Below are 9,269 nucleotides of genomic sequence, written 5' to 3' on the forward strand. Positions count from 1 at the left end.
TTGATGCAAGAAAAGAAAGAGGAATTTAACAAAGAGAAATACTAAAGGGAAAAACAAGATACTGACAATGAAAAGCATAATAAATCAAATAAAAAACTCCATAAAAAACCACACCAACAGAATGGACCAAAGAAAGGACAGAATTTCTAAGTTGAAGACAAGATAGAGGAACCAGAACAAAAAAAGTTATTAAGAAGGTATGAGGAAGACTTCCAAAATATATATGACACATTAAAAAGACCAAATCTAAGAATTATGGGCAGAGACAGAGAAGTTCACGCTGTAAGCATAGAAAACATTTTCACCAAAATCATAGAAGAAAATTGCCCATAGTTAGAGAAAGAGGTACAATTCAGATACAAGAGGCTTTTAGAACACCAGACAAAAAGATTGATAAAAGACATCCCCTAACTGTATTAGAATTAAACCAATAAATATACAGAACAAAGAAAGTATATTGAAAGTGGTGAGCGAGAAGCACGAGGCCATGCATAAAGGCAAGCCCATCTGATTAAGAGATTTCTCAACAGGAACTGTGAAAACCAGGAGGGCTTGGAATGGTGTGTTTCAAGATTTCAAAGACAACAATTGCCAGTCCAAACTACTATATCCAGCAAAGCTATCTGTCATAGCAGAAGAAGAAAAATAAATTTCCATGATAAAAATAGGCCAAATGAATTCATGACTATAGCCAACTCTAGGGAAGATACTCGAATGACTCTTTCAAACTAAAGAGAAAGATATCCATGACACCACAGGAAAGAATAAAGCATGCTTCAATAATAAACAAGAGAGGAACAGAACACTACAGAATCAACAAAGGGACAGGAATAAATACGTGCCTTTCAATGATTCCTGAATATTAATGGTCTCATTTACTCAATCATAAGACATAGTCTAGTAGACTGGATCAAAAAGCAGGCATCATGTATCTCTTGTCTCCAGAAACTGAACCTCATAAAAGACAGATACTACCTTAGGACAAAGTAATGGAAAAAATATTCCAGGAAAAATCAGATGTCACTATTCGAATATATGACAAACTAGATTTAAAACAAAAACTAGTCAAAAGAGAGAAAAAGGTCAATCTTACTGGCTAAAGGAATAAGCCACCAGAAGACATCACAATTCAGAACAAATAGTACAAAACACGGGTATATTTTCATAAAATAAGTACTATTAAATGTGTAGTCACAGATTAATCCAGTTGTGATATAAAGTCTGCTTTTCAAACTACAAACCACTGCCTCAAGAGTGGAAAATAAGGGGCCAGTGAGATGGTTCAGAGGGTAAAGAGTGCTTGTGCAGGCGAGTGACCTGAGTTTGATCTCTGGAGCCCTCGGTGGAGGGAACCAACTCCCAAAGTTGTTCTCTTACTTCACTCACAGATGTGCCATGGCATGCCCACACTCACACATGCACACTCATAAGTAAGTAAATAAATAAATAGGGAACATAGGACTTGGGAAATGGTTCAGTCCATAAAACCATAAAATGCTTGCTTGGCAGGCAGGAGGACCTAAGCTCTATTCCCCAAACACCCACGTTAAAAAGCCAGGCATGGTGGAACATGCTTATAATCCCAGTTCTGGGGAGGCAAAAACATGCAGATCCCTGAGGCTTACAGGCCAGACAGTTTGGCCTAATGGGTGAGCTCTTGGTCAATGGCAGACTCTGTTTCAAAAATAAGGTGGATGATGTTCCTGAGGAACAACATCCAAGGTTGTCCCCTGGCCTCCAGACACAGATGTACACATGCACATCCACACCCACACATACATACACATACAGAGAATAAAATATAAGTGGAATCAGCTTCAATTTTATAGAACTTTATAGGTAGCAAAGTCTGTGGGTGAGGCGAGCAGAACTCATAATAAAGAAAATATCATAAAGATCTCCCTAAGACTAGGGAGATTCTGTAGTTGCTGGAACATGGAGCAAACATGTAAATACAAGTGTAAAGAGCAGAGCAGAATCGTGGACCCGGAGGTGGAGACCTGTCATCCCAGCATTCTGAAGGCAAAGGCAGGAAGACCCCAAGTTCAACCGCAGCCTGGGAAACTTAGTGAGACCTTGTCTCAAAAGAAAAAAGAATAGAGGATAAAAGAGACGTTACAACTGGGGGATGGGGTAGCAAAGATAAAGGAGAGGAACACATTACAAATTAGACAACTTCTCATCCACCATTGTCCAGTATCAGTATTTAAGTCAGTCAAGAGTACTGGCTGCTCTTGCAGAGGTCTGAAGTTTGGTTCCCAGCACCCACATGGCAGCTTACAACTATCTTCAACTCCAGTTCCAGGGGACCTGACACCTTCTTCTGGCCTCTATGGGTATGGTATGACATGGGTACACTTACGTACATGCAGGAAAACCACTCATCCACATAAAATAAAAATAAATAAGCCAAGTACTCAGGAGGCAAAGGCAAGCAGATCTCGTGAGATCAAGGCCAGCCTGGTCTCCATAGTGAGTTCCAGGCCAGCTGGGGCTATAGGGAGACCCTGTCTCAAAAATAAATAAATATATTTTCATGTAACTCTCAGGTCAAAATCTCATATATTATAGTATGAGTGTGTCTTATGCAGCTCCCAATAGAAGTACCTGGGAGAAGTCAAAGCTACTGCTTCTCTAAAGAAGTAGAAGCAAAAACCATGGACTAGGTGCCATAGTCATCACTTACAAGTCCTTAAAACACTTCAACATTTTAATCACATGCATAAATTATTCCCAAGAAAACATTCATTTTAAAGGAATTAAATTCAAGTCATTATTGCTCTCCTCTTTGTTCTTTCCACAGATACTGCTTGACTTATGCTAGGGTGATATCCCTAACAATGATGTGACACCCCCAATAAGCACACACACATTGAACACAGTGTAAGCTGATCGGGCCTCTGATACACTGGGCAGGACACACACTTAGCAGCATGGCCCACAGCACAGTGTCTGTCACTCTCACTGTCCTGAGGCTCAGAGTGCTCTTCAGTACCCACTAATGACAGTTTTGGGGATCATATTCTGCCACATTTCGTTAGCCCAGGGAAAGACCAAAATTCAAAATCGAAAGTACGGTTTAGACTAATCACTTATCATTGTTACAAAGCAGTAAAGCTGAGAATTTGTAAATCAAATTATGGCACAGTTATGTTTAATCAAAGTTCAGCCCACAATGCCAAAATTGGGTGGGAATATCCTTTACCCAACCACCTGACTCCCTCTGCCCTCCAACATCCAATGATGGTCTGTCTAGGCTAGGACTCAGGTTCCTGAAGAGATTCAGGGGAGAATGCTGCAGAGAAGATGCTCAGCTGACAGAAGTAAACCCAGGGCACTGATACAAAGAAGGAAGAACAGCAGGTGACCCAGTGCTCTGGCAAACGCAGTGACCTGCAGCATCCCATGCTAAGCCAGGCAAATGAAAATATTTAACAGCAAGACCTCTGAGCAGCTTTAAGAGTTCTGTACTCTATCCTTTTATGTTTAAAAATGTTTACATTATTAATTCTGTGATCGATGTAAAAGGAAGTCCACAATATCAGTTTTCTCAAAATACATTTTCATTTTTAAATTCTTTTTGGTTTATAAATATCCCCTATGAACTTAAAATAGCTATTCGGTCAGCAGTTGTCAGATACAATTCAGTTAAATCAGATACACATCAGTTAAATCAAATTTGCTTTCCAAATCTCCATCATGTTTGGGCCACTGAGATGAGAATGGGGGACTGAATTACTTCTGGTTAGTCTTTACCCTCTCAACCCAGTTCCCGGTGACGAATCAGTGCTCTCACATTTAGCAAGTCTTGGGCCTCCGTTTTTGTTCCTCAAGTCAGCAAAGCTGTCAAAGGTTGTACTTGAACCTCACCCACTAGTAGGACTTAGCATCAGTGATGTCTCCCAGAGAAAACTGCCCATGTCCCATCCCCACCCCAAGCAACATCCTCACCCAGATGTCCTTCTTCCTATAGAACTAGGACTAGTACTCCTTCACTGCCCTGGTAGTTCTCTAGTGTAAGAGGATGTGTTAGATTTGTCTTCCTTTAAAGCTGACCACAGATAGAGAACTGGTCCAAATGGCCCCATGCACTATGACTAGATGTAGAAGTCTCTGATGGCAGATGACACCATCCCTGCTGTGTCTCCTGTTACCTGAATGTCTTATGTTTTGCAGTGAGCATGCACTGTTTTGCTTATTCTTTTTCAGTCTGACAAAAGGAAATCACATCCATTTACTAAAGACACTTTAGTAAAGTAGAATCTACAACAAAAATGTCTGAATTCTAGGATTATATTCATGCCTTACAAGGCAGTTTTTCAGTGAGATTAGCTGACACATATGTGGTAGGTAGGTCCTTGGTGGGAAAATATGGTCTTTGATTGTTGTTTGTGTCATACTGTGGAGTCCTGGCTTGATTCAAACTTGTGATTCTCCTGTCTCTGTCTCCCAAGTGCTAGAATTACAGGTGTTTAACCACCCTGGCTTATTCTTTTTAGTAAAAAGAATTTTTAATTGAGGATGGAGTATACATTGATTTTTTTGTTGTTCAAATAATTTTCCATTAGCAACTCTATGAAAGCTCACTTTCTCTTTTGAAACTCATTCCAGTCTCTTTCCATGTTAAATATATATATATATATAAACTTTTTTTATTAATGTGTTAATTGTGCATATTGATGGAGTTCAGTGAGTATTTCCACACCTGCATGCAGCATGCTCTGATCAAAGCTAATCTCCCTTCTTCCCCCCACTCCCAGCACACCCTTCTCAATCTCTGGAAATCACTATTCTGCTTTCAGGTTGGCTGCTTTCGGCTCCCACATCTGAAAAAGAACACGTGCTACTTGTCTTTCTGTATCTGACTTGTTTTACTTAATGTAATGTCCTCCCAGCTCCAGCCACTGCATTGCAAATAACAATACTTCATTCTTCTTTGTGGCTGAAGCATTCTCCATTTTGTATATACCACATTTTCTTTGTCAGTTCTCCATGGGCACTCCATCTGATCGCATCTTGGCTATAGTGCATACGGCCACAAAAGACAGGTACTAGGGAATCTCTTTGATGTGTTGATTTTATTTCCTTTGGATATTGTGGTGTTTTGAATAAGTGTCCCCCATAGGCTCCAGATATTTGAATTCTTGGCCCTAGTTGGTGGCACCGTTTGGGGAGGCTTCGGAGGTACAGCCTTGCTGGAGGAAGCATGTCACTGGGGGCGGGCTTTGAGTGTTCACAGCCTTACCTCATTTGGAGTTTGTCTCCCTCTGTTTCCTGTACCTGCTTGGAGATGTGAGCTCTTAGCTTTCTGTTCCAGCCACCTCCTGCCATGCCTCCCCACTAGGATGGAATCTTATCCTCTGGAACCATAAGCCCAATAAACTCTTCCTTCTATAAGGTGCTGTGGTCGTGGGGTTTTATTGCAGCAACTGAAAAGTAACTAACACAGATATATACCAGAAGTATGCTAGCTGGATCACATGGTTGATCTAGTCTTAGTCTTTTGAGTAACATCCATATTGATTTCCATAGAGTATGTAATTAATTTACATCCCATAAGCAATGTATAAGGGTTCCTTTTTCTACAACCTCACCAGCATTAGCTCTTTTTGGGGTATTACACATAACAGCCAAGGGTATATCATAATAGCAAGATGGTATAACGTTATAGTTTTGATTTACATTTCCCTGATGGCTAGCAAAGTTGGGAAGTAATATATTCAATCTCTGGAAATCACTGTTTCCAGATATGTTTTGGTTATTTGTATTTCTTCTTTCAAGAAGTGTCTCTTAGCCAGGCATGGTGGCACACACCTTTAATCCCAGCACTTGAAAGGCAGCAACAAATGGATCTTTGTGAGATCAAAGCCAGCCTGGTCTACATAGCAAGTTCCAGGCCAGCCAGGGCTACAGGGAGACCCTGTCTCAAAAATACCAAAAAAAAAGTGTGTCTTTATATCATTTGCTCATTTTTAAACATTGAAATATTTATTTTCTATTGCTGTTTTTTTTTAGTTCCTTATATATTCTGGATATCAGCCCTCTATTGGGTGAACAGTTGGCAAATATTTTTTCCTGTTCTGTAGGTCATCTCCTCCCTGTGTTACTGGTTCATTTGTTGTACATAATCTTTTTGGTATAATGTAATCCTATTTGTCATCATTTGTTTTTCCTTCCTGTGCTTTTGGGGTCTTCCCCCAAGCGTCACTGCCTATGCCGAGGTCTTGAAGTGTTTCCCCTGTATTTATATTGGAATTTCAAAGTTTCAGACCTTGGGGCTGGAGAGATGGCTCAGAAGTTAAAAAGCACTGGCTGCTCTTGCAGAGGACCCGGGTTTGATTTTCAGCACCCACATGTTGGTAATAATCGTCTGTAACTCCAGTTCCAGGGGAATCCAACTCCCTCTTCTGACCTCCAAGGGCACTGTATGACAAGGGTGTACTTACATACATGCAAAGAATATACTCATACACATTGAAAAACAATAACAAAATAATTTTAAAAAATAGTTTTTTAAAAAACAAATTTTAAAATGTTTCAGGACTTAACATTTAGGTCTTTGGTCCATCTTCATTTTTGTACAGAGTTACAAGGTCAAATCTTCATGTGGCTAAAGGATATTCAATAGACAACGAACAAGACCACAAGGTGGGGGTAGCCTTCATCTGCAAAGACATCGAGTTCTAGCTGTGGTCCTGCCTCCCAGTGAAGCCTTTCTCATGCCTCAGTCCAACACTGGTTCCAACTGTCTCTCAAATCAAACTCAAAGTTCACATATCTCTGGCTTAGAACTTTTAGAGCTCAAACACAAATCTTAGGGAAAGCAACTATCGAGTTTAAAATATCAAGCAAGTAGAAGTCACAAGTCTAGTCTTTAAAGATAAGCATGGCTGCAATTCTGTCATCCTAATTCAAACCAAGGTCACAGTTACTGGCTTCTTTTGCATCCTGCTTACCCTGTTCCCAAAGATTTTTTTTATTTTAATGCTTAGCACATAATAGAAATTTAGCATAATTGAATGATTTAAAGGAAAACAAAACTTCAAGATTTACAGCAGGGCTTCCTCTAAAAGTCAGATCCCTTTACCCTGGGGAGTCACAGTCCAAGACCCCCAGGACCAGTATGGTACCAAACCTTAAAATGTAATGCCTTTTCCATCTTGAGTTTGTGCTTAACATTGTGACCATCACATTTCCTATTTGACTGCAAAATGATCATGGATTTTCTTTTTCTGTCTTTGTAATTTCACAGATAGAATTTGTTTCTATCAAGACCTTAAGCTATTTTAACATATCAGGTATTCTCCCTAGTAAGTAAAGCATGTGCCGAATCCCTACTCTTATGCTCTAGAGCCTTGTTAAGTGAAATGAGGGCACATGCACTGAGACCCAGGACAGTTGACCTAGGAACCAAGGCAGCTATGAGGGAGCCAGGGAGTGAGTGGTGCACACAGTGTGAACACTGAAGAAAGCAGTGAACTAGGTTCTGGGTGAAATAAAGAGGGATCTTTATCACACACTTCAAGAAGTGTACAATTTATAATTTGTGGGTTGTTCCCTCCTGGAATTTTTAATGCAGTATTTTTGCACCTGTGTTGATCTTGAATAATTGAAATCATAAAAAGCAAAACTGAAGGAAGGGGCTTCATATTCCAGAAATCATTGCATAATAAAAATCTGGCTAGACTACCAGGTTGAGATGTACTAGATATTTATCCTTACTTCTTTTCTTTCTTGAACCCTAGTAGTAACAAAGGGGTTTTAGCATTGATTTTTGTTGGTTTTCTCTTTACCATGAGCTCATAAAACAAAAGAAAACAAAATAGAAAGCATGAGTAGATGAAAGACCCAACTGATGCCTAAACCACGGAAAGTAGATAGGATCTGAGGTATATACGGCAAAATGTAATGTGTTAAATCTGGTGGTGGGTACTGGGTATCCGAAGAACTTTTATGCACTTAAAACATTCAGAACTATGAAAAATTAAAATTTCATCAGAAGCAGATGCAGACAGAGGGGCTGCAGCTGAGAAGCCTGTCCAAGTGGGTGGTGGAGCACTGGCTCAGGGGAGGTGGGGTTCATAAATACACAGATGACTGCAGACTCAAGGGATGGAGCTGGAACTGACCAGCCCTGTGCCACTGTGCATTTCCCTGAAGAGTGAAAAGTACTCAGGCATTTGCTACCAGGTTAACTACTTCAAGATTTTTCTCTAAAATTTAAGTTCATCCCCTGGGGAGATTAAGACAGTTAAAATGAGTATGGGTTGGTCCAGGGATAACTTCTCCTAGACTCTTCAGAATCTGGGATCCCGGCTCATTTCCTAAGCAAGAATTGGTACAAAGATCCACCAGATAACAAAGGAACTCCTGTAAATGATAGTGTGTTATAATAAACATAAAACAATTCTAATAGAGGGATAGTTGCTAAAATAGGAGAGAGGCTGTGGTATGGCTCAGAGGTAGAATGCTTGACTACTACACGTAAGACCCTGGGATCCAGTCCCAGAACCACAGCATAATAAAAGGTAAAGATAAAGATACAAGCGAGCCTTAAAAATCCTCTAAGTGTGCTTAGTGATACTGAGGAGTCACTGTATTCTTAAAACATGAACAGAGTGCCATAAGAGAGAGGGAATCAAAGAATAAGAATTTCCACAAAGTACAATTATGAAAGTAGAGATATAATATCCAATATGGAGTACATGAACATATTTTTAAGAAGCTATAAAAATACACAGAAAAGGGGGACAGAGGAAAAGAAAGAGAAGAAAACACAGAGGTTCATAGATGAGATCCAGCAGCCAGAAGAAAGAAGACAAAGAACTGAGAGAATAAAATCCCTCAAAGCTGGACAGGAGAATTCGGAGACCTCCAAGAAGTCTGCCCTAGCTGAAATGCTCTGTCCTTAGGGGAAGATATTTGAACTTGTTTGTGGATCAGGGAGATTTTAGTGGGCAAGCCGCTCACACACATAAGTAAAAATAAATAAAATTAATGGTTCAACACAGCTGTAAAGTCTAATAACCACCACAATGACTGGCACAACAAACTATCTCTATTGGTGCAGTAGTGGCACTTTTATCTTGGGAGTAATCAACAGCTATCTAATTGAGCTTAATGTCCACTACTCAATGGGAGGAATCTCATGTGAGGTACTGTAAACCTAGCCAAATACACATAGCTGGAGAGGTCAGATATTATAGAAAACCCCAATGCTGTCACATCCCCAGACAAATGTAATTTCTTACTATGTGTGAAGTATGGAT

The sequence above is a fragment of the Nannospalax galili genome, unplaced genomic scaffold, assembly GCF_000622305.1.
Source record: "Nannospalax galili isolate Female #2095 unplaced genomic scaffold, S.galili_v1.0 scaffold146, whole genome shotgun sequence".
Classification (NCBI taxonomy): domain Eukaryota; kingdom Metazoa; phylum Chordata; class Mammalia; order Rodentia; family Spalacidae; genus Nannospalax; species Nannospalax galili.